At 41.5% G+C, this 23,767-nt stretch overlaps 1 protein-coding gene and 1 pseudogene across 2 annotated transcripts in view; both read right to left on the reverse strand.

The window, feature by feature from the left end:
- BTBD7 (BTB domain containing 7) overlaps nucleotides 1–23,767 on the reverse strand; it is a 110,020-nt gene that overhangs the window by 35,576 nt on the left and 50,677 nt on the right. The gene's annotated exons all lie outside the window — the stretch shown is intronic.
- LOC144577462 (Y-box-binding protein 1 pseudogene) lies at nucleotides 3,399–4,679 on the reverse strand (annotated as a pseudogene).

Below are 23,767 nucleotides of genomic sequence, written 5' to 3' on the forward strand. Positions count from 1 at the left end.
CAAAACTACATCTTGTCTTATTTTCTCATGTCAGCCGAAAGAATCCAACAAAGTTCTGAGGATTATGCTGGAAACTGGGGAGTAATGTGTCTATACAATATCCTAAAAATCTTTTCTAGCCAGAAATCTTAATTTCTATTCTGCCTTTCTGCCCTCCTTTGACCTCATTATCTAACCAGTCAATGTTTACAATCTGTCAACTATAGATTCGTCCTTCAAAACACCCTTCAATTAGCCTCTCTTCCATTCCCACTATACCACCACCTTTGTTCAAATCCTTACCATCTCACATACCAATTACTGAAAAGCTTCCTACTGTCTCCCGCCATCCAGGAGTCCAACACATACAGAGTACACGGCTGAAAGGTTTAAGTTTTCTGAAACAGCACTATCATCACATCATACCTACAAATCTGTTTTTAAAAGGCAACCAGGAATTCCTGATCCAAAGCAAAAAATGAGAGTCAGCTACAAGGGTGAGAAGACAAGTCAACCTGCGCCTCAGGGTTCTGCGCTGTTGGTCCTTAGATGCTGTGACTCTGAGCTGGTTGGATGAATGCTCCTCTCTACATTTTCCCAGGAGGACAATTCTGAAGAAGAGTCTAAATTCAGGTGCCTGCAGCGCTAACCAGCTCAATGGCCCACTCTTGAACTGCTCCCCCTCACTCCTGTTCATGGGATACTTACCAAATAAATGATCTGCATGTAAGCCTATGATTTGGGCTGTGCTTTCAGCAGGGATTGCGGAGTATGGGAGAAGACACAAGCAAAGATAGCTAGTAACAGAAATGGCCCTGGAAAACAATATTCTTGAAGGAGATTCTAGATCTAGCTTACTTACTGACCAAATTGCAAAAGGTCTCCCCATCCTATTCCTACTGGTAGGTGGCATGGTGATAACCCCTGCATATAGTAGCATGACAATATTAGGAGCAGATTAAAATGAGGTATATGTGGAAGGTAAAGTATGAGATCACCAATCATGGGGGCACTTGAATGGAATGGAAACATTAGGGACTATAAGGCTTAGAAGCTGCCTGCATTAACAGCTTTAGAACCATGAACAAAGAGAATGATAGGCTCAGGTTAGCCAACCCTTAAATCTAGGCATTCTTCAAAATGCCAACCCTAAATCTAGGCATTCTTCAAAGTCTGAAGACTTCCAGGTCAGTGTCTTAAAAGACCCTGTTTCTTGCAGCTGCAGGGCAGACTACCAAAATTCAGGGTCAAGATTTAATTTTAATGATATCAGAACTATCAAGGAGATATAAATGAAAGCCTTGACAAGTGTTCTATGATAAAATCTGGGTCTTGGCAGGAACACTTGGACACAGAAAGCCAGAATGGGAATATTTGGGTGGCTTAGCTGAGAATATTAAACCCCAAGATTTACCTCAATTTTCTGGGCTAGAAGCAGCTCCCCCAACTCCTTGCTAGAGAGCAGCAGCCACTTTCATCTGGAGACTCTGCAGGTGCCTGAAAAGATAATTCTTTTCCTCTTTTAAGATCTGTGCCTGCCCTCTCTCACTATCTCCAAACCAATAATGAGGATCCTGCTCCCAGCACAGTCTGATTGGGAAAATATAGTCTCTGTTCTGGGAGTAAAGAGCGTAGACACCCAAAGATTTATAAGACCTGGCTATGTGCACTGGCAGGTCCTGAAGGTACACTTGTAGAAGTGGATCTAGAAGTGTTAGATCAGGGAGCAAGGTCTGTGGCAATACAATACCAGATCATTCAGAACCCAGGGGATTCACTGCAGCATCTTTGGGTGCTTCTTTACTGAGGGAATAACAGAGACCTAGTGATTGTAGGAACTACTGATAAAGAAACTAAGAGCTCAAATACCTCTGGAATGAAGGTCTGGATCACACCTGGTAGGCTACCTAGGCCTACTGAAGTAGGCAAAGAACGATGAAAATCTAGTTTGGATAGGGAAGAAGGACATTATGCTGAGAATTGTTTCCCCACCATCTTCATCCCTCTACGGTTACAAGTTAAGAGTTGGCTAAAAATGTGTGAAATTTGGAAGTCAGACATGAGGCAGTGTCCATTATTCTCTAAAAGTCACTGTAGCTAGATGTGGTGACTGCTAGTTGCAGAGGTGCCAAGGGGCCCTAGGTTTTCCTCTGCTCTGTATCTAGCTCTTCCCACTGCAGCCTTGCTGACCAACACTGGCCCTGTGCTCACCCCCAGATGTGTGGCTGCAAACCCAGACACAATAGCCATTCCCCATGAGCCTGCCCTGTGCAGTCCCACTCTGGTGGCTGGATGCACTTGGCTTCTCAGGTTGACTAGCTGGTAAATCCTCTAGATCCTATTCTCCCTTTTGTACTCACTTCCCCAGTTTCTTCTACAATTGTTTAAGGTCCAATTCCTAGAATAATTCCCTTATCCTGTAAGTCAGAGTTGCTTAGCTTCCCTGATTGAACCTGGATGAGTTATGATGAGAATATCAGATAAAACTTCCATCCAGCTGTAGCAGCCAGCCTGTGACTAATCCCATCCTCTTCCCTGATTTGAGTCTTTTGCAGAGGTGTGACTGGCCACCATCTTGAAGATTCGGTGATAATGGAGCATACAAACTGATCTGAGTGATGCAAGAAGTAGACTACATTAAACAACTCTTGTGCCCACCTCACAATCTCTCTGCTTTTCACTACAGCAGCCCAGTTATAGCACCCTGACTCAGCCATACCTTTGTATCCTTTGTTTTCTGCTGTGGAAATTCTGACCCTTGGAGTCAGCACCTCTGGGGATATGTTAGGTCCCTGTCCATATACAAACCATGAGATGCAAGGGAGTGAACACCCTACAGGAAACACTTTTCCAACGGAGGGATGGAAGCTGGTAGGTAAATGTCCCCTCTTTCTTCCCTCTGGTAGACGATCCTGAAGTACATTCCATGTGGCTCATTAGTGAGTTCCAGTACAATTATACCCTACTGACCACAGGTGTGATCAGTTCAGAATACCTACTTGTATTGGCTCGCTCTCATTCCATTTCCCTCTTCGGTCACTCACTCCTATTCTCTGGTAGAATTTCCCAAAATAAACTATTTGCATACAAGTCCTCGTACTAAGCTTTACTTTTTTGGAGAGAACCCAGGCTAAGAAAGAACAAAGACAAAAATCACCAGTCTTAACACTGGTCTACAAGAAGCACTGTCATTTTTTATTATTAGTAAGACCTTAATTAACAGGTGCTTGCAGTTTGTTGACTTTATTTTTTTGAAAAAGATCAAGTTGTAAACTTTTATTACAAATTAAAAATGAAGTTCTTAAAAATCTCAACTTGACCAGCTATGAAATAATTTAAAAACCTTTAAAGGAGTATTGAGAAAAACCAGGCTTTTTAAAAAAACATGTTTCTTATTACCAAAAAGAGACATCTTTAGGTAAAAATAAAAACCCCATGCTGCATAGATAATGAGGATAGTTCTATTTATCTGGTCAACGGGCAAAAGCAAGCACTTAAGGTCTTCAGCTCCAATCTTTTGTTCATTTCTTATTGCTGGAATTTCTTATTTCTTCTTGTTGGATGACTAAAGCGGATGATGGTAGAGACGGTAAGCCGGCATTTACTCAGCCCCGCCCTGCTCAGCCTTGGGAGCGGAAAATTCTCAGCTGGTGAATCGGCTGCTTTTCTCTTTGCCATCTTGTGGTTTAGGGTTTTCTGGGCGTCTGCGTCGGCAATTGAAGTTGTGGAGGTACCGGCGTTGAGATGGCTGCTGACCTTGGGTCTCATCTCCTTGATTTTCTTTATCCTCTTCATTGCCATCCTCTCTAGGCTGTCTTTGGCGAGGAGGGCCCCTGCGGAATCGTGGTCTATATCCCCAATACATATTCTGCCTCACTGGTCTACCTTGTTCTCCTGCACCCTGGTTGTCAGCACCCTCCATCACTTCTCCCTGCACAGGAGGGTTGGAATATTGTGGTCGACATCCATAGGGTCTCTGCATGTAGTATGGTGGGCACCTTCCCCTGCGGTAGGGCCGGTGTTGTTGGGCCTGGCCTTAGGGAGCACTCTCTGATCCCTCGTTCTTTTCCCCACTCTCACAATTCTGGTAATTTTGCTGGTAATTGCATGGAGGACCCCTACGACGTGGATAGCGTCTATAATGGTTACGGTCTGCTGCATATTTACTGCCTTGAATTGGAACGCCACCAAGACCTCTAACATTTGCTGCCTCCGCACCCTTTTCTCCTTCAACAACATCAAACTCCACAGTCTCTCCATCTCCTACACTGCAAAGGTACTTCCTGGGGTTATTCTTCTTTATGGCAATCTGGTGTACAAATACATCTTCCTTGGTGTCATTCCTGTTGATGAAACCATATCCATTCCTTACACTGAACCATTTTACTGTTCCCAAAACCTTCATTGCAATAATCTTCTTGTTCCCGCCAGCAAGCGCCACAGATGTGAGGCCACCCGGGCCACCACTCCCTGCGCCGCTGCCCGTAGTGCCGGGCTTGGTGTTGGCGGCGCTGAGGGCAGGGGTGGCGGGCAGCGGCTGAGTCTCAGCCTTGCTGCTCATGGTTGCGGTGATGGTGAGTGGGGCTGGCTGCGTCAGCTACGGCTCCTTCTGGGATGTGAAGATAACTAGGCCGGTGGTGGTGGTGGGGCTGCTCAGGGCTCTCTGGGGTCTGCTCTCCGCTCCCGCTACGGATGGAACTCGAAGTACTATTTTTAATTGCCACTCTAGATTTTGGTCAAACCCATGGGCCATGCAGCCCTGGATTCCAGGTTACCTTTCTAGACTTTCATTCAAAAAGAAATTATTGAGCTTTGTGCAGGCTCTGTTCTATATGTGAGGGATCCAATGATAAATAATACAGCTCTTGATCTCAAGAAGCTAACAATATGGAGAGGTAGAAGAGGAAGTAGGCAATCTCACCTCTATGTAGGAAGTACTACAAAAGGGGTGTACAAAAAGCTATAAGTACACAATGGGGGGCCACCTAAATTCTCAGGTGGAGTGAGAATTGCAAGGGGTAGAACCTATATGTAACCCTCTACTGCGTGAATACGAGAAAATGGGTTCACCTTAGGGTCTACTTGTTGCAATGTATTTATGGCTACCTTAGCAATATCCTTTCTGACAGACTAGACAATCCTAATCACTTTAGTTGCCCCTATGCCTTTTATCTACTTCAGCTTTCTTTTCTCAGAACATACCTAACTTTACCACTTCTCTGAAGGGTGGGAAAAATGTAATTTATATTTTAGGCAAGGATGCATTATAGTTTGGCAAAAAAATTTTTAAAGTTGAACTTTTCTGTGTTTTGTGTCTTAATATCCTTGTAGCTAATATTTGGAATTTGATTGTCCTTGTTAGGTAAAGAGGCATAATACAGAGTGTAGTCTTAAAGTTGCTTTAAAATGGTCACTTAACAGGAATATGATGGGAGAAAAGTAATGTTAAGCAATTTCATCATTGTGCAAACAGAGTGTATGTATACAAACTTAGATGGTGTAAGTCCTATTACACATCTAGGCTACATGGTATATACTCCACAGCTCATAGGCTACAAACCTGTATGGTATGTCACTGTATTGAATGCTGTAGGCAGCTGTAATGCAATGGTAAGCATCTGTTCACTGAAACACATCTAAACATTAAAAAGGTACCGTGAAGGTACGTATTATATGACCTTATAGGACCACTGTTGTACATGTGGTCTGCTGTTGACTTAATCACTATTATGTGGTATATGACCATTTATCCACACAAAAGTGTATCTTTCAAGTCTCTGTCCATTTTAATAGTCTTGGCCAGGCATGGTGGCTCATGCATGTAATCCCAGTGCCTTGGGAGGCCTAGACGAGGGCATATATCTTGAGCCCAGGAGTCTAAAACCAGGCTGGGCAACACAGCGAGACCTTGTCTCTAAAAACAAAGTTAAAAATGAGCCAAGCACAGTGGCATATGCCTGTAGTCCCAGCTACTTGGGAGGCTGAGGTGGGAGAATTGATTGTGCTTGGGAGGTCAAGGTTGCAGTGAGCTGTGGTCATGCCACTGCAACACTCCAGCTTGGGCAACAGAGCAAGACCTTGTCTCAGAAAAAGCCTTACAAGACTTTCCTGCAAGAGCTAAATGTCAGTCGGGCATTACTAATACTATACTTCCAATCTAAGTATCTTTTTATGTTCTCTTTCAATACATTTTAGGATACATTCTGAGACAATCTGGATTATCTGGAAGGGTACACAGGAACCTGTTGAGGCAATCTGTCAAGGGCAACTGAGTGCTGGGGAACAAAGCTGGAAGGGCATGGGACTCGTCACCGAATACCCTGTTGAATTCTGTTCCATGTGTATGTGTTACCTATTACAAGTTAAATTTTAAAAAAGTACCACCAGGCTATGGAAGCTGCCAGGAGTTCCTTCCCTTAGTGCTCCATAAAAAAATCAATCACTGACTACAAAACCAAGTGAATATTGGAAAGGAAATGAGAAGACTGCCTATCTGGAGAACATTAATCCTTTCTAATGGGAAAGTAGCAATCACTGAGATTCATGCTGCTTGTGCATGAAAAGGTACACAATGTTTATATTCTTTCTTCTTATAGATTCTGACAAGTTGTGTGAGAGACAAAAGCAAAGATGGAAAAGCAGCTGAAAACTTTTAGGGAATAACTTTACTAACTTAGTAGAGGCAGCAAAAGCACAATGATTTCAAGTCATGAAACACACACACACACACACTTTTTTTTTTTGAGACGGAGTCTCACTCTTGCTCAGGCTGGAGTGCGGTGGCATCATCTCAGCTCACTGCAACCTCCACTTTCCAGGTTCAAGCAATTCTCTCATCTCAGCTTCCCGAGTAGCTGGGATTATAGGCATGCACCACCACACCCAGAGAATTTTTGTATTTTTAGTAGATGGGTTTTCACCATGTTGGCCAAGCTGGTCTGGAACTTATGACCTCAGGTGATCTGACTGCCTTGGCCTCAAAGGTGCTGGAATTACAGGTGTGAGCCACCATGCCAGGCCCAAATTAATAATTCTTAAGCTACTTAATTGACTAGATTGATAGTTCTTTAATGTTTACTTCATAAATTAGTGTTATCTAATATGGCATTTAAAATGTTTACATTTAAGTGTTGGCGGGGGTAATGAGAACAGTATAACAAAGGGAAAGCATTCATGGGGATGTCAGTTCTCTGCAAAAAGAAACCACATATAGCCCTCTACTATAATGCAGAGGGAGCTAACTCCGGGACCTACAGGGTGCCTAAATTCTCTGAAATTGAACAAATTCTTATATGCAAGCATCTTGCTGGAAAAGGGATAGAGGATATACCACTAGAGTTGGATTGACTAGAAACTCAATTCCAACTCTCTTTAGCTGTGTGATGTGTGAAAATTTTGCCTGTTTCCTTATCTGAAAAATGTGACTAGGGCCAGGACTGTAATCCCAACACTTTGGGAGGCTGAGGCAGACAGATCATCTGAGGTTGGGAGTTTGAGACCAGCCTGACCAACACAGAGAAACCCGACCTCTACTAAAAATACAAAATTAGCCGGGCATGATGGTGCATGTCTGTAATTCCATCTACTCGGGAGGCTGAGGCAGGAGAATTGTGTGAACCCGGGTGGTGGAGGTTGTGATGAGCTGAGATCTCCCCATTGCACTCCAGCCTGGGCAACAAGAGTGAAACTCTGTCTCAAAAAAAAAAAAAAAAAAAAAAAAAAAAAAAGTGGCTAATACCATCTACCCTATACGGTTGCTTTGAGGATCAAATTATACACAACCCTTAGTCCATTGCTTACATTAGGGTAAATGTTAAATGAATGACAGCTATTACTATAATCAAGGTTCCCTGATAAAGGTGCCCACTGTACTGATGTATTCTACTACCAAAGCAAGCACAGGGTTTGCAGGGTGTGCAAGGGGGAAGGGAGGGAGTGCAGTCTGAAGAGAGCAGAAGCAAGTCAAAGACCTGTAATGAGAACAGAAACAGTGACAACCCAAATGTGTAATTTCCTGTCATAGATTTATTAAAATGTTAAATAAAAAGAATCCTCCTACTCAGTAGGTGAAAAACTCAGTGCTCACACCTCTGTATCTAAAACCAAAAGCTAGCCATTTAGATCTGTACTTTGTTTACTCTCCTTAGACCATATCCCACTAGTAATGAAGAGTAAATTATCATAATGGGATTGAGAATATCAATGAAGGGGAAAACCAAAGCTTTTGGGGCATAGCCATGTACTTACGTTTTTCAGTTGGGTATGGTGATTTGCACCTGTAAATCCCAGCACTCTGGGAGGCTGAGGCGGGTGGAGTTCGAGACCAGCCTGGCCAACATGGTGAAACCTTATCTCTACTAAAAATACAAAAAATTAGCCGGTGTGGTGGCAGGGGCCTATAAGCCCAGCTACTTGGGAGGCTGAGGCAGGAGAATCGCTTGAACCCAGGAGGCAGAGGTTGTGGTGAGCTGAGATCACACCATTGCACTCCAGTCTGGGCAACAAGAACGAAACTCCGAAACAAAAAAAAAAAAAAGTTTTTCAGAAAATTATGATCATATGTACCCTTCAAAACAGTATAGCTCACAGATGATTTCTTCTCAGAGATTATACCCCTCTTCCCCCTCCGGGGGAAGAATAGCTCTGGAATGACAAGGATCAGGATTTAAATCTTGGCCTTAACACTTTCTAGCTGTAACATGGTAATGCAATGGTAACTATTTGTTCATCTAGACACATCTAAACATTAAAAAGCTATACTGAAAGTACGTTCTTTTTTTTTTTTTGAGACGAAGGCTCGCTCTTGTCCCCCAGGCTGGAGTGCAATGGCACGATCTCAGCTCACTGCAACCTCCGCCTCCTAGGTTCAAGCAATTCTCCTGCCTCAGCCTCCTGAGTAGCTGGGATTATAGGAGCCTACCACCACATCTGGCTAATCTTTGAATTTTTAGTAGAGACGAGGTTTCACTATGTTGGCCAGGCTGGTCTCAAACTCCTGACCTCAGGCGATCCACCTGCCTCAGTCTCCCAAAGTGCTTGGATTACAGGCATTGAGCCACTGCGCCTGGCCAAAAGTATGTATTTTATAACCTTATAGGAATACCACTGTACATGTGGTCTGCTCTTGACTGAAACATCATTATGTAGTACGTGACTGTTTATCCACAGAGAAGCTTATCTTTCAAGTTTCTGTCTCTTTTAATAGTCTTGGCCACACATAGTGGCCAAGACAGTATTTTTAATCTCTATTTGGCTGTAAATGGAGGAAAAACCTACCATAGAGGAAAATGTGAGCAAAGTGCTTGACACAGTGCCTGATAAAAGAACAGGCGCTCCACAAATTCTGTCGAATAATGAATATATAGAGTATAAAGCTTTTAAAAAGAATTAGTAATTTTGATATACAATTTATAGATTTCATCTACTCACAGCAGAATGTTATATACTTTAAAAACCCCCACTATTCCTAGAACATTTCTTACAGTCTTTGTATGTTGCAGCCAGAGGGCTTTCAGAAAACACAAATGTCATCAGGCCACAAGACTTAAGACAGTCAGGATAAAGCTGATTGTCTCAGTTTAGTATAATGAATTCTTTATCATACAGCCCTGTTTGCCTCACTTCCTGCCATACCTCTCTTACCTTTGCAACCCCAGCCTCTCCAGCCAAAAATGCCTAGCCTTCATTTATCTCTAGGCCAGTTCCTGCTGCCTGATAATGCTCCCTTTCACCTCCAATCTTTACTTACTCCTACTCATTCTCTGGGAAATTTTGATAATGTCCTCCTGTCCTTCCCTTCCATATTGGGGTCTGGGGCTTCTTTTCCTCCTAGATACTCCCCCAGTATCCAGTGCTTTGTTCTATTAGGGCACTCACCCTGTAACTGCCTATTGGTACTTAACACTGGACTATCACTTTCTTTTTTCTTTTTGAGACAGAGTCTTGCTCTGTTGCCTAGGGTGGAGTGCAGTGGCATAACTGCAGCTCACTGCAACCTCTGCTTCCTGGGTTCAAGCGATTCTCCTGCCTCGGCCTCCTGAGCAGCTGGGATTACAGGGGCCCATGACCACACCCAGCTAATTTATGTATTTTTAGTAGAGACAGGGTTTCGCCATGTTGGCTAGGCTGGTGGACTATCATTTTCATTACTTTAATCTCAGTCTGGCACACAGTAAGAGCTCAATAAATGTTTGTTAAATGAGAACAGAAATCATGGTGCTAATTCTATAACAAGGGGCTCATTTGAGTTGATAGGCTATATCATTTTTAGCCCCAATAATGTCCCATTTTTACCTTTATTTGTTTGAAAACTAGGACAGCAGATATTCTCTCAACTTGATAGACCCAATGTGATGATCAGATTTATAACACTGTATCCATCTACTTTTATTTAATATACTGCCTCTAAAAATGTCACATCAAAATGTAGTTTAGAAGTGGTGCTCACACCACTGAAGACTTTAGCTTCTTAATATTTCTACTGTTCATATTTATAAACAAAAACTATCAATCTAGGGCTTAAAATGAGGCATAAGAATAATAACTAATCACGCAGTTTAGCTTAGAAAGATATCTGACTGCTCCTTAGATACAAGCTATCAAAAGATTTAGAAAAACAAGGTAATGCCCATGTATTTTCCAGAGATATTTTAGTGAATCGGTTTCAAAATGCAGCATTGTTCTTTAAGGTAAGCAATGTAACCTTCAATTAGAAAGGAACATTGACAATGAATACCTTATATAAAAACCGAACAAACCACTTCAGAAAAGGCTATTATGGTTGCAAATGAATATTGCTAGAAACAAAGACATTTAAGTGTACAAATGTATTTTGTTTTTTTGGCACTACTTTTAGATGTATGTATATTTCACCCTTAAATTTCATGACATGTATAACATTTATCAGAAGTTTTATAAACATAAACATGTCAATAACTATGAGATATAATAAAAATGTTTTAGTGCAAAGAATCGTAACAGAGCTCAAATTCTTTTACTGTATCAAATAATCCCCCTGTGGAGACATATTTAATAAGGCCAGCCCATGTTAATTTACAATAGAGACCAAATATATGAAAAAACAGTTGAAGCCAAGCAGTTTCTGGACAGTTTATATTCACTGAGTGTTTTAGCAGACCCATCATATGTATACTCTGAACTAAGACGTAGTCCTTTGAAGGATATTTATAATAAGGTACCTTTTGGCTGGGTGTGGTGGCTCACGCCCATAATCCCAACACTTCTGTTTTTAAAATATCTTGTTCTGTCATCGAGGCTGAAACACAGCAGTACAATCACAGTTCACTGTAGCCTCGACCTCAGTGGACTCAAGCAATCCTCCCATCTTGGCCTTCTAAGTAGCGGGGATTATAGGCATCCACCACCATGCCCAGCTAATTTTTGTTTTTGTTTCTGACACAGGGTCTTACTCTGTTACTCAGGCTGGAGTGCAGTGGCACAATCTCGGCTTATTGCAACCTCCGCCTCTTGGGCTCAGGTGATCCTCCCACCTCAGCTTCCCAAATAGCTGGAACCACAGGTGTGCACCAGTATGCCCGGCTAATTTTCTTTTCTTTTTCTTTTTTTGTATTTTTTGTAGAGATGGGGTTTTACCATGTTATCCATGCTGATCTCAAACTCCTGGATCTGCCTGCCTGGGCCTCCCAAAACACTAGGATTACAGGCAAGAGCCACTGTGCCCTAATTTTTGTATTTTTCAGTAGAGACAGAGTTTTACCATGTTGCCCAGGCTGGTCTCAGACTCCTGGACTCAAGTGATCCACTCACCTCAGCCTCCCAAAGTGCTGGGATTACAGGCATGAGCTACCTCACCTAGCCCAAAAGGTACTTTTTGTTGTTGTTGTTGTTTTGAGATGGAGTTTTGCTCTTGTTGCCCAAGCAGGAGTGCAACGACTCGATCTCAGTTCACCACAACCTCTACCTCCCGGGTTCAACAGATTCTCCTGCCTTAGTCTCCAGAGTTGCTGGGGTTACGGGCATGGACCACCACGCCTTGCTAGTTTTATATTTTTAATAGAGACGGGGTTTCTCCATGTTGGTCAGGCTGGTCTCAAACTCCCGACCTCAGGTGATCTACCTGCCTCAGCCTCCCAAAGTGCTGGGATTACAGGTGTGAGCCACTGCACCCAGCCCCAAAAGGTAGCTTTTGTTGACAGTAGTTATCACAAGAGTGAGACTTTATGGTTTTTAAACACTTTAAGTATTACCTGTGTTATCTGACTAGCTGGACATCAGTGCAACTATTATATTTTTAGACAGTAACTTAAAAAAACATCAGTTATTAAAAGTAAACTATATACTGACATAAACATTTTCCCAAGGTTTATTAAATATGAAAAAAACAGTAATATAGTGTGATGCTATTACAACAGAATAAGATATGTACGTGAAATACACACACAGGTATGCATACACATATAAAGATTTGAAAGGAAAAACCACTGAACTGTTCACAGTAAGTCACTAATAAGGATTTGGGAAAAGCACTGGTAGTAGGCGAAAATTCACTTTCTGCTATGTTTCTGAATCATTTCTTTTTTTCCCCCAGCAATGAGCATGAACTGTTTTTGAAACGAATTAATTCAGATGTAAAGTTTTACCAGAGTTGTTACAGAGATGGTTTATTTATGAATGTTACCAAGTGTATTATCTGAAGTCTGCTGAAGTGCAAAGTATACATGAAGCTTGATCACTGAGTGTTAGAGTAGGTGCTCAATACATTCTTTTTTTTTTTTTGAGACGGAGTTTCGCTCGTTACCCAGGCTGGAGTGCAATGGCGCGATCTCAGCTCACCACAACCTCCACCTCCTGGGTTCAGGCAATTCTCCTGCCTCAGCCTCCCGAGTAGCTGGGATTACAGGCACGCGCCACCATGCCCAGCTAATTTTTTGTAGTTTTAGTTGAGACGGGATTTCACCATGTTGACCAGGATGGTCTCGATCTCTCGACCTCGTGATCCACCCGTCTCGGCCTCCCAAAGTGCTGGGATTACAGGCTTGAGCCACCGCGCCCGGCCTCAATACATTCTTGAAGTTCATCTTTTGATCTGCTGAAGTAGCCTTAGAGAGGTAGTAACTTGGGATTTGTTACCTCATTTCTATTACAGGAAGCATGATAGCAGTTACCAAACAGGTTACTGTAAAGATTTAAGTGCGGGATTCCATAAAAAAGGCTTAGTACAGTGTTTTTCACACAGTTAACAGCAAAGTAATATTATCAATCTATCTTCATTCTTGAAATCGTTTTTCACTTCTACAACTAGAGGTAAACAAAATTCTTACATCTGGTGACAGTCTTCCTCTGGATATTTAAGGAGATAAGACCAATGCTTGTTGTATTTTATTATTTTGAGACGGAGTCTTGCTCTGTTGCCCAGGCTGGAGTACAGTGGTGCAGTCTCGGCTCACTGCAACCTCTGCCTCCGAGGTTCAAGCGATTTTCCTGCCTTAGCCTACTGAGTAGCTGGGACTACAGGCGCCCACTACCACACCTTGCTAATTTTTATATTTTTAGTAGAGACGGGGTTTCACCATGTTGGCCAGGCTCTTTTTAAACTCCTGATCTCATGATCTGCTCGCCTTGGCCTCCCAAAGTGCTAGGATTACAGGCGTGAGCCACTGTGCCCGGCCTATGCTTGGTTTGAAAAGCCAGGATATTTGTACAATGCAAAGGTTCTTCCTTCCTCCTGTCGTTTTCCCTCTTTAGTGAGTAAACCCCTCCTCCTCAGTCTTATTTTCCTTATAACAAATCACTTATATCTTAGACTCCATTCATTTTGCATTCCTTGGTGGCAGAAGGCGCCTCACCTGGCCTCAATTGATGTTAATTATTCTATTTTACTTTGAAAGTCATATATGAATGGTGATATGTGCAAGGTGTAGTGAAGAACATATATCTCAATAATTCAAGGCAAACGTGCTGCCACAAGTTTACAAAGTCTGGTATTTTGCCTTTTCCCTTCATCCTTCGAATTTTATTATTAGAGAAAAGGTTTTGTTTGTTGAGAAAGCTTCTAACTAAACTTCGTATAATTTTTGTTGTTGCTGTTTGTTTTGAGACATGGTCTGGCTCTGTCACCCAGGTTGGAAGTGGTACAATCTCAGCTCATTGAAACCTCTGCCTCTTGGGCTCAAGCTATCCTCCTATCTCAGCCTCCTGAGGAGCTGAGACTACAAGCACATGCCATCACACCTGGCTAATATTTTTTTAAGAGTCGTGGCTTTGCCATGTTGCCAGACTTGTCTTGAACTCCTGAGCTCAAGTTATCCACCCACCATGGCCTCCCAAAGTGTTGGGATTATAGGCATGAGCCACCGTGCCCAGCCAAATTCTGCATTATTTTAAATAAAAATAAATTTAGACATTTAATGGATTCTACTACAGATGAACAGTGCATATTTGAGAGGTAACATTTCTTGTTATAGCTACAAAGGACTTGATATGTATTTACCTTTTAAAAGTCATATAACAAGCTATAATATTTATTTATATACACTGTTTTGGTTTGGTTTTGAGACAGAGTCTCTCGCTCTGTCACCCATCTCAGCTCAAGGTAATCTCTGCCACCCCGGTTCAAACAGTTCTCATGCCTCAGTCACCAGAGTAACTGGGATTACAGGTGTGCGCCACCATGCCTGGCTAATTTTTGCATTTTTAGTAGAGATGGGGTTTCACTATGTTGGTCAGGTTGGTCTCAAACTCCTGGCCTTAAGTGATCTGCCTGCTTCAGCCTCCGAAAGTGCTGGAGCCACTGTACCAGGCCAATATAATGTCTTTTAAATATACGAATAAGGGTAAACATTCTGCTTTCAATAGACAAATACTGGCAACTCTGTAAAATTATTTCCCTTAATAAATCCACAAGTAAGAAGTAAAAAGACACTTAATTTAGATTAAGAATTTTCAAGTTACCTTAACATTCTGAGTTATATAATTTACCGTAAATTCTCACTATTACTATAAATTTTTATTAAATTTTAGATATGTAATTAATTCTTTGATCTAAATTATAAATTCGTGCAGAAGGTAAGACTGCCCCTGGATTAAACTTCTTTTTGGCTTCAAAAGATTAACAGCATTAAACTGGCTCTGGAGAATTTTCTACATTCAACTGATACTCTATTTTAAATCAATGAACTGACAAACAGTTGATGAGACAGGTTTTCTGATATTAAACTTAAACCATGAATTAAATGGTAGAGAGTTAAACCATTTAGACCATATCTAAACTTTTATAAATAATACTTTATATTTTGTTCCTATACTGGGGTTAAGTGCTTTCATTTTGTTTGCAACTCCTAGGGATACAATTTATTACAGCCCCTGCTATTTCCCACCCACTGTTTTTTTAAAGAAAAGGTTACTCAGCTTTCAAAGGCATTAAAAATAAATAATTCAAAACATGTAGCTGACAGTATACTAAGAGCAAAGCAGTGTGCTAGTTTCTCAGGTTATTAAAAAATGACCAAGATTTTGATATACAACTTAGGGAGAATATAACACACTAGGTGATAGAAGAAATGAGACAGGTACCTAGGTAATTTCAAAACAAGTTAGAAGATATAAAACCCTAAGAACAATAAAAAGTGTTTTAGAAATTCTCAGGATGTAGAAAGCACTTTAAACTTGGAATGGCTAGGCAAACAAGGAAAGTAGCACGTGAGTTCACTCTTAAAGGTTAGAGTAGAATTTGGACATTTAATGATAAAAGGCAAAGATACCCAAAATCAAAAGTGAGAGCAGAGGGTGAGAGGCAAAGAGTTTGTAGTCTATATAAAAAATGATTTGAGGCCGAGGCGGGTGGATCACAAGGTCAACAGATCGAGACCATCCTGGTCAACATGGTGAAACCCCGTCTCTACTAAAAATTACAAAAAATTAGCTGGGCATGGTGGCGCGTGCCTGTAATCCCAGCTACTCGGGAGGCTGAGGCAGGAGAATTGCCTGAACCCAGGAGGCGGAGGTTGCGGTGAGCCGAGATTGCGCCATTGCACTCCAGCCTGGGTAAACAAGAGCGAAACTCCGTCTCAAAAAAAAAAAAAAAAAAAAAAAAAATGATTTAAGTTTTAAAACAAAATATGCAATTAAATATTATACTTTATATTTTTTAACTTTTAACTTTTTGTTTTTGAGACAGGGTCTCACTCTGTCACCCAGGCTGCAGTGCAGTGGCATGGACTTGGTTTATTGACTCACCTCGTGGGCTCAAGAGGTCCTCCTACTTCAGCCTCCTGACTAGCTAGGACTACAGGTGTGAGCCACCACACTCAGCTAATTCTTGTATTTATTGTGGAGACAGGGTTTCACCATGTTGTCCAGGCTGGTCTCAAACTCCTAGACTCATGTGATCTGCCCATCTCAGTCTCCCAAAGTACTGGGACTATGGTCAGCCACTGTGCCTGGTCTATTTTTTATTTTTTAATTTTTGGGTGTGTGCAGAGACGGGGGTCTCACAAGGTTGTCCAGGCTGATCTTGAACTCCTGGACTCAAGCAAACCACTGGCCTCGGCCTCCCAAACTGCTGGAATTACAGGCATGACACACTGTGCCTAGCCTACATAATAGACTTCAGAGTTCTACTCATAATTTTGAGTAGTAATGTTTTTCAAATGTTATATTTTATTATGATTAGAGATCTATAGCAACTTCAGAGTCACTCGAACTGCCATTCATGAAACTGAGATTAACTCTTCATTTGTGTTGCATGCTTAACTGAAACCTGCATTTACTACTCTGATCTGTTGATAATGGTCTTTAGCTTAGCCCCATTCTTCTCTAGGAAGTACATTCAGAAATTTGCTTCAGAGTAAACAATTACAGACAGAAGTAAAATAAACTGCCAACTCAACAGAACTGAGACAGAGGGAAGATTGTCAATATGTAGACAACGAAGGTTGGGGAGAGGGAGAAATGGATGAGCGAATGGGGACAGTAAGTCTTTGCTATTTTGCATTTGTTTCAAGCCACACACTCTTGGAAAGCGACCAAGTTGCTAAGGGAAAAAATGAGGTCATTGCTTTCAGTTGCTTCTCTGTTAGGTTTTTAATTTAACTTTTGGAACCAAAGTTATAAATAAATTTCATATTGTAAAACTGAAAAGTGCATTTGTGATCAAGATGAAGAAACAAAATCTACAGTTTGAAGTCTACAGTAAAATGTCTTGCACTGGAAATATGCATGTAAATGCTGGTGCTAATTCTAGGCTATTCTGCTCTGAGGTCAACAGTATTTATGACAAGGATGATTAAAGTACATGAGTAAATCTACAGTTCTCCTAAACAATGAACTTTTCCTCAAAAAATTACCAATGAATGGTACACTCTTGTTGTTCCTCACATTTTCAGAGTTGTTTACTTAGTATATGCTAAGGTCATTATGAAAAAATCAAAGTGATCAAACATGTGGTCCTTCTTTTGAAACTCTTCAAATCTAGTCATCTCTTTTGGAATTTTAAATGCTAGTCTTAAGTATAGGTACTGCGACCAATCAGGCTTCTTACACTGCAATAGCGGAAAACAACTCTAGTTGGCTTAAAGAGAAAAGGAATGTATCTGAAAGGACACTGTTAATCCACAGTGTTGTTGGAAAAGCTGGAGACCCAGCTCAGTAAACATGGACTTAGGAAGGCTGCAGAATGAGGACTCTACTACATGGAAGCCGTGAAGACCCTGAGTTGCCCTGGGACCCTGGCCACCCACTAAAGCTCTCACATTCTGTCCCTGGAAGGGGACTGTCATCAATGGCACCAGTGCCATGGCTTTCTCTCCTTTTCCACTAGATGTTGCTGCCCCACTCTGCTTCCAGAAAGAATTTTCTATAGTCCCTGCTTTTCTGTACCACTAACACTAACCCTGACCAGACAAGGCTGAAGAAGTAAATACATGATCTTTAAAGCTTTTCTCCTGGGAGGTGGGCTCTGCCTCCTATGAAGACCTACACCGTGATACTAGGAAGACGGTCCTAATACTAGGCAGCCAGAAATGTCAAATGATGAACGTAAGAATGCTATCTAATCAGGAAATAATGGCCGCAACAGTACAAAGCCCCTGTTCTCTGGCTAAGTGCTCTGAAGCAAAGTTTGAGTGAGCGATCCAGATCCCGGACCCCATGGTTTTAAATCTCCTAGCTGAGCCCACATTACCCCAACCCAAGTAGGTGGTAATGATTTGCTGTTCAGCAGCAAATCTGGCTCACAGCTGAGGCTCCTACAAGTTGATGTTTCATACCTTCATCCCTGGAAATTAGGTCTCACATTTCTCTCTTCCCCTACCATGCCCAAATTCCTGGGCCTAGAGTCAGAAGACCTAGTATGAGTTACAGCTTCATGACTTCCAAACCTGGGAAAAGGCTAGTTAATGATCTCCGAGTCCCACCACATTCACAGGCTGACAGGATGACCAAGGGAGATAAGTAACAGCCCCCTGCACACTCAAATTATAAGCATGAGCTCATTAGTTAACAGCCCTCAAAGATATGACAGTCTCCAGTTCTTTAGGGCTGTGGCCTTCTCTTGGTCTCTCTGGTTCATATGGGCACTGATATCATATTTTTATATTTTAAAAGTTAATTTTGTAATCAAAGAAGTATATGCTCATCATTTAAAAAGTCTAGTAGTAACACAATACTAACCCTAAAAAAATAAACCCCCTATCCTACATCCTTTCCAATTTCAGTTCTGTTCCCCAGAGGTAACTACTCTCAATTCTTTAGCTCTTTCTTCTAGTATTTACCTCTCTGTATTACAATTTTTATTAAATCAATATTCAGTGTTTACATTATAATTAGCGCTTACCACTGAGGCATGCTGTGTACTAAAATTATGTACTTTCATATGTAATGTTAAATTTATCTTGGAAATATTCATTTTTCTGTTTGCTTCATTTTCTATTGACCTATTGTTAATTCTTCATAAATGCACCAAAAAAGCCATAAAATTGCTTTGTCATTTGCTATTTAATGTTCAAACATAGAAAGTAATTGATTTCTTCCCGGACACCTCCTTCCTTGGAGCCTGTCACTGTCCTGGTCTGGGCTAGACTGAATGCCTGCTAGACCTACTGCGTGGCTGATGCCTGGGATATCCCTTTGCTTCCTTCCCATGTTGGACTCCATTTTCTAGATTCTTCACTTCTTTGTTCTTGGTTTGCTTCGTCATTTGGTGGAATACGTTCTTAGCAGCTGACTGAATGGGGAAGCAGGGGAAATATCCCTACTCAGGCAGTTTTTCAAGGTATGACTGAAAAAATTGCCTTCATTTAGCCTGACACTTGACTACTTGGCTAAATATAAGTTTTGTGTTTAAAATAATTTTCTATCAGCTTTTGGAAGGCACCACCACTTCACTGTACTGTGGTATTCAGTTGTTGCTACTGAAAATTTCAATACCATCTGATTCCTATTTCTTTGCATGAAAACTAATTTTTCTCCTCTCTGCAATATTTTAAAATTGTCTCTTTTCCCCTAGTGTTCTGAAAAAGAAATGTTATATAGAAATTTCTTTAGTTACGAAAATATTTCTTATATTACTCCTTAGATACTGTCTTCTCTTCACTTTTCACTGGTATATATTTCTAAAGCCACTATTTATTAGATATTAGACCTTGGATGAATACTCTAGTTTTCTTGTCTCCTCGTCTCTTTATTATTTACTTTCTAGATTTCCTCAACTTTACCTTTCAATGTTTCCATACATCTTTCATTCTTTCATTTCTGCTATCTTATTTCCAAGAGCTCCTGTTTTTACTTTAATAGGATCCTGCTATGTCTCACTGATTCCATAAAAAGTTCTTTGATATAAGGTTATTTTGATTCTATGAAGTTTTTTTCTGCTCCCTTCATTGTCTGCTTTCTCCAGGACTTTGTTCTTTTTGCTCTGATCTCTGTCTCAATTTGGAAGTTTTCCTCAACTGTCCAGTTACCCTTGGATGGGTTTTCATATGTAAGACTGAGGCAGTAAACAGCTGTCTGAAAGCTCTACTGCACAGGCAGGCTTGCTGACTGTCGTCTCTTCTGTAAAACAAATGGAAGCCAAGCTGGCTTTCTCACTGTATAACCCCTGAGTGTAATTTCATTGTGGAAACCCAGATCATCAGTTTCTGTAAGTGTATATGCTTTTGAGCTGCTCACCATTTCCAGGACTCCGATTTCTTCTTATATCTGCCTGGATGTATTACAGCAGAGGTAACGAAGTAGGTGATTTCACCATAGGGTTTCACATAATTATAGTAAAACTCTGTGCTTCATTCCTACCCTCCTCTGTAGCTATTTCCAGATTTGGAATCTCTAATTTCTTTAGAAAATTTTAGAAATACTCAGGTCTCCTGTGTTTTGTTGTCCAGGCAGTAACAAGACAGGGGAATTGAGGGGGCAGGAACAAGAGCTTGCCACTTCGTTGCAAGTGATAGTAATGCAAGAAGAGACAAATGGACCACTGGGACAAAATGGAAACTGAATACTGATGCATGAATACAATCCATGCATACATGGTAGCCTTTTTTTGGGGGGGCGGGGGTAGGAGAGATAGAGTTTTGCTCTTGTTGCCCAGGCTGGAGTGCAGTGGCGCGATCCGGGCTCACCACAACCTCTACCTCCCGAGTAGCTGGGATTACAGGCATGCGCCACTATGTCCGGCTAATTTTTTGTATTTTTAGTAAAGATGAGATTTCTCCACATTGGTCAGGCTGGTCTTGAACTCCTGACCTCACGTGATCCTCCCACCTCGGCCTCTGTAAGTGCTGAGATTACAGGTGTGAGTTACCGCACCTGGCCACATGGGAGCTTTAAGAGCAGCACAAATCAGGAAGGGAAATCGAATTTTTAGTAGAGAGTATTTGGCTCACTATATGGAGAACAACAAAACCATCCTTTTCTAATACCATACATAAAGATTAATTCTGGGGTGGGGGAAAGGGTCTGACCACTCAATATTCAGACTTAAAATCAACTCTCTTTTTAGTTTTACACTATGCATATCCCTTCTTTCCAGAGTACTTAGTTCCTCCTGGTCTGAGCCATGCCAGAGCTCTCTCCCTTCTCCTCAGCAGCCCCTTTTACAGCATCTAGAATTACAGGTTGCTCCTCTGTTAAGCCAGTAATCAGGTCTCTATCTGCTTTCCATCTTCCAAAAATTTCAACATCCTCTTCCTCATTGTTGTTTCCTTCTTAGGTATCTTTGTCTCTTTGTCCTTGAGAGTTTACATTTGTTTTATTCCTTTACTATAATATTAGGGCTTTGAAGGAAATAAAATTAAACATATTCAATTTGTTATGTTTAAATGAACATCAAGGAAGTTGGCCGGGCGCGGTGGCTTAAGCCTGTAATCCCAGCACTTTGGGAGGCTGAGGCGGGTGGATCACGAGGTCAACAGATCGAGACCATCCTGGTCAACATGGTGAAACCCCATCTCTACTAAAAATGCAAAAAATTAGCTGGGCATAGTGGCGCGTGCCTGTAATCCCAGCTACTCAGGAGGCTGAGGCAGGAGAATTGCCTGATCCCAGGAGGCAGAGGTTGCAGTGAGCCGAGATCATGCCATTGCACTCTAGCCTGGGTAACAAGAGCGAAACTCCATCTCAAAAAAAAAAAAGAAAATCAAGGAAGTTAAATCTGGTCCTAAATGCCAGGCCTGTAAGTTGAGGCCCCATTATCTACTTGAGATTTTCTCAAGCCTACTTTTCCCCACTTATATAAAACACATTCTCTGTATAGGCCAAGAACTCCAACCCTCCCGGCTTATTTTTTTTTTGAGATAGAGTCTCACTCAGTTGCCCAGGCTTGGGGTGCACTGGAGCGATCTTGGCTTACTGCAACTTCCGCCTCCTGGGTTCCAGCAATTCTTGCGCCTCAGCCTCCCAAGTAGCTGTGATTACAGGTATGCATCACCACGCCCAGCTGATTTTTGTTTCTTTCAGTAGAGACGGGGTTTCACCAGGCTGGTCTTGAATCCCTGACCTCAGGTGATCTGACTGCCTCAGCCTCCCTGGAATTACAGGCATCTGAGCCACCGCACTAGGCCCCAAGAATCCTTTCTTTTACCCACTTGCCAAACTACTCTAGCTGTCTGCTTATACTGCCTTTTTTTTTTTTTTTTTCTTAAGACAAAGTCTCACTCTATCACCCAGGCTGGAGTGCAGTGGTACAATCTTGGTTCACTTCAACTTCCAAGTGATTCTTGTGCCTCAGCCTCCCAAGTTCAAGTGATTCTTATGCCTCAGCCTAGGTTCAAGTGATTCTTGTGCCTCAGCCTAGGTTCAAGTGATTCTTGTGCCTCAGCCTCCCAAGTAGCTGGGATTACAGATGTGTGCCACCACACTCAGATAATTTTTTTGTATTTTTATTATTATTATTATTTTTTGAGATGGAGACTTGTTCTGTCATCCAGGATGGAGTGCAGTGGTGCGATCTCGGCTCACTGCAACCTCTGCCTCCCAGGTTCAAACAATTCTGCCTCAGCTTCTCGAGTAGCTGGGACTAGAAGTGCCTACCACCATGCCTGGCTAATTTTTGTATTTTTTGGTAGAGATGGGCTTTCACCATGTTGGTCAAGCTGGTCTCAAATTCCTGGCCTCAAGTTATCCATCCATCACAGCCTCCCAAAGTGCTGGGATTACACGTGTGAGCCACTGTGCCTGGCCTAAATTTTTTTTTTTTTTGTAGAGACGAGGTCTCCCTATATTGCCCAAGCTGGTCTCAAACTCTTGGGCTCAAATGATCCTCCTGCCTCAGTCTCCCAAAGTGTTGGGATTACAGGTGTGAGCCACTGCATGGGGCCTAGTAAAATTATTTTTTAAACTTATTTAAAAAAACAAATATGTGGTAGTAAAAGACATGTGTTGTAGTGATTATTATAATTTAGTAGCTAACATTTAGTGAATGCTTACTGTGTAACAGGTGCTATTCAGATCATTTAACATATATTATTTCATTTAATCATCATAACTTACAGTGTTTACTATCCTTATTTTACAAATAAGAAAAGAGGGGCTTAGGCAGTGTGACCTGGTTAAGGTCAAACTAAGACATGGCAGACAGGAATTCAAACCTAGTCTGTCTGGTTCTAGAACCTGAACTCTTGAGCTTTATGGTATAAAATCCTACTTCAAGTGACCCAATATTCTTCTTCCTTCGGAAATGAGGTAAAAATTATGTTACCATTATGGTCTCTTATAAACCCTAATATGAATATTTCATGGGTGTGGGGGAAAGATAAGCCCTACGTGGGTTACAAAAAACAGAACAAAAATAACTCAAACTCTATTTTGAGTAACAAAGGGAAAAAGAAGAGCATGTATACCCACATTTAAGGGAACATTTGTACACAAGATATTTTTTGCTTACCAGATTAGGTAATGCAAAAAGTATTATTTTGTATCTTTAAATACACTGAATAAAATATAACTTTAAGCTAAACACTAAAAAAAAACTAACTCAAGATAAACTCTAGAAAAATAATTAAGTATTACCAAAGATCTAAGAGTTGGCTGACAATTTTACTTTGCATATAAAACTTAAAAAACTGGCTGGGTGTGGTAGTTCACCCCAGCAGTCTCAGCACTCTGGGCAGCCAAAGGGGGTGGATCACCCGAGGTCAGGAGATTGAGACCAGCTGACCAACATGGTGAAACTCCGCCTCTATTAAAAATACAAAAATTAGTTGGGCGTGGTGGCAGGTGTCTGTAATACCAGCTACTCTGGAGGCTGAGACAGAAGAATCACTTCAACCCAGGAGGCAGAGGTTGCAGTGAGCCGAAATCACACCACTGCCCTCCA

This window comes from Callithrix jacchus, chromosome 8, assembly GCF_049354715.1.
Source record: "Callithrix jacchus isolate 240 chromosome 8, calJac240_pri, whole genome shotgun sequence".
NCBI classification, from domain to species: Eukaryota; Metazoa; Chordata; class Mammalia; order Primates; family Cebidae; genus Callithrix; species Callithrix jacchus.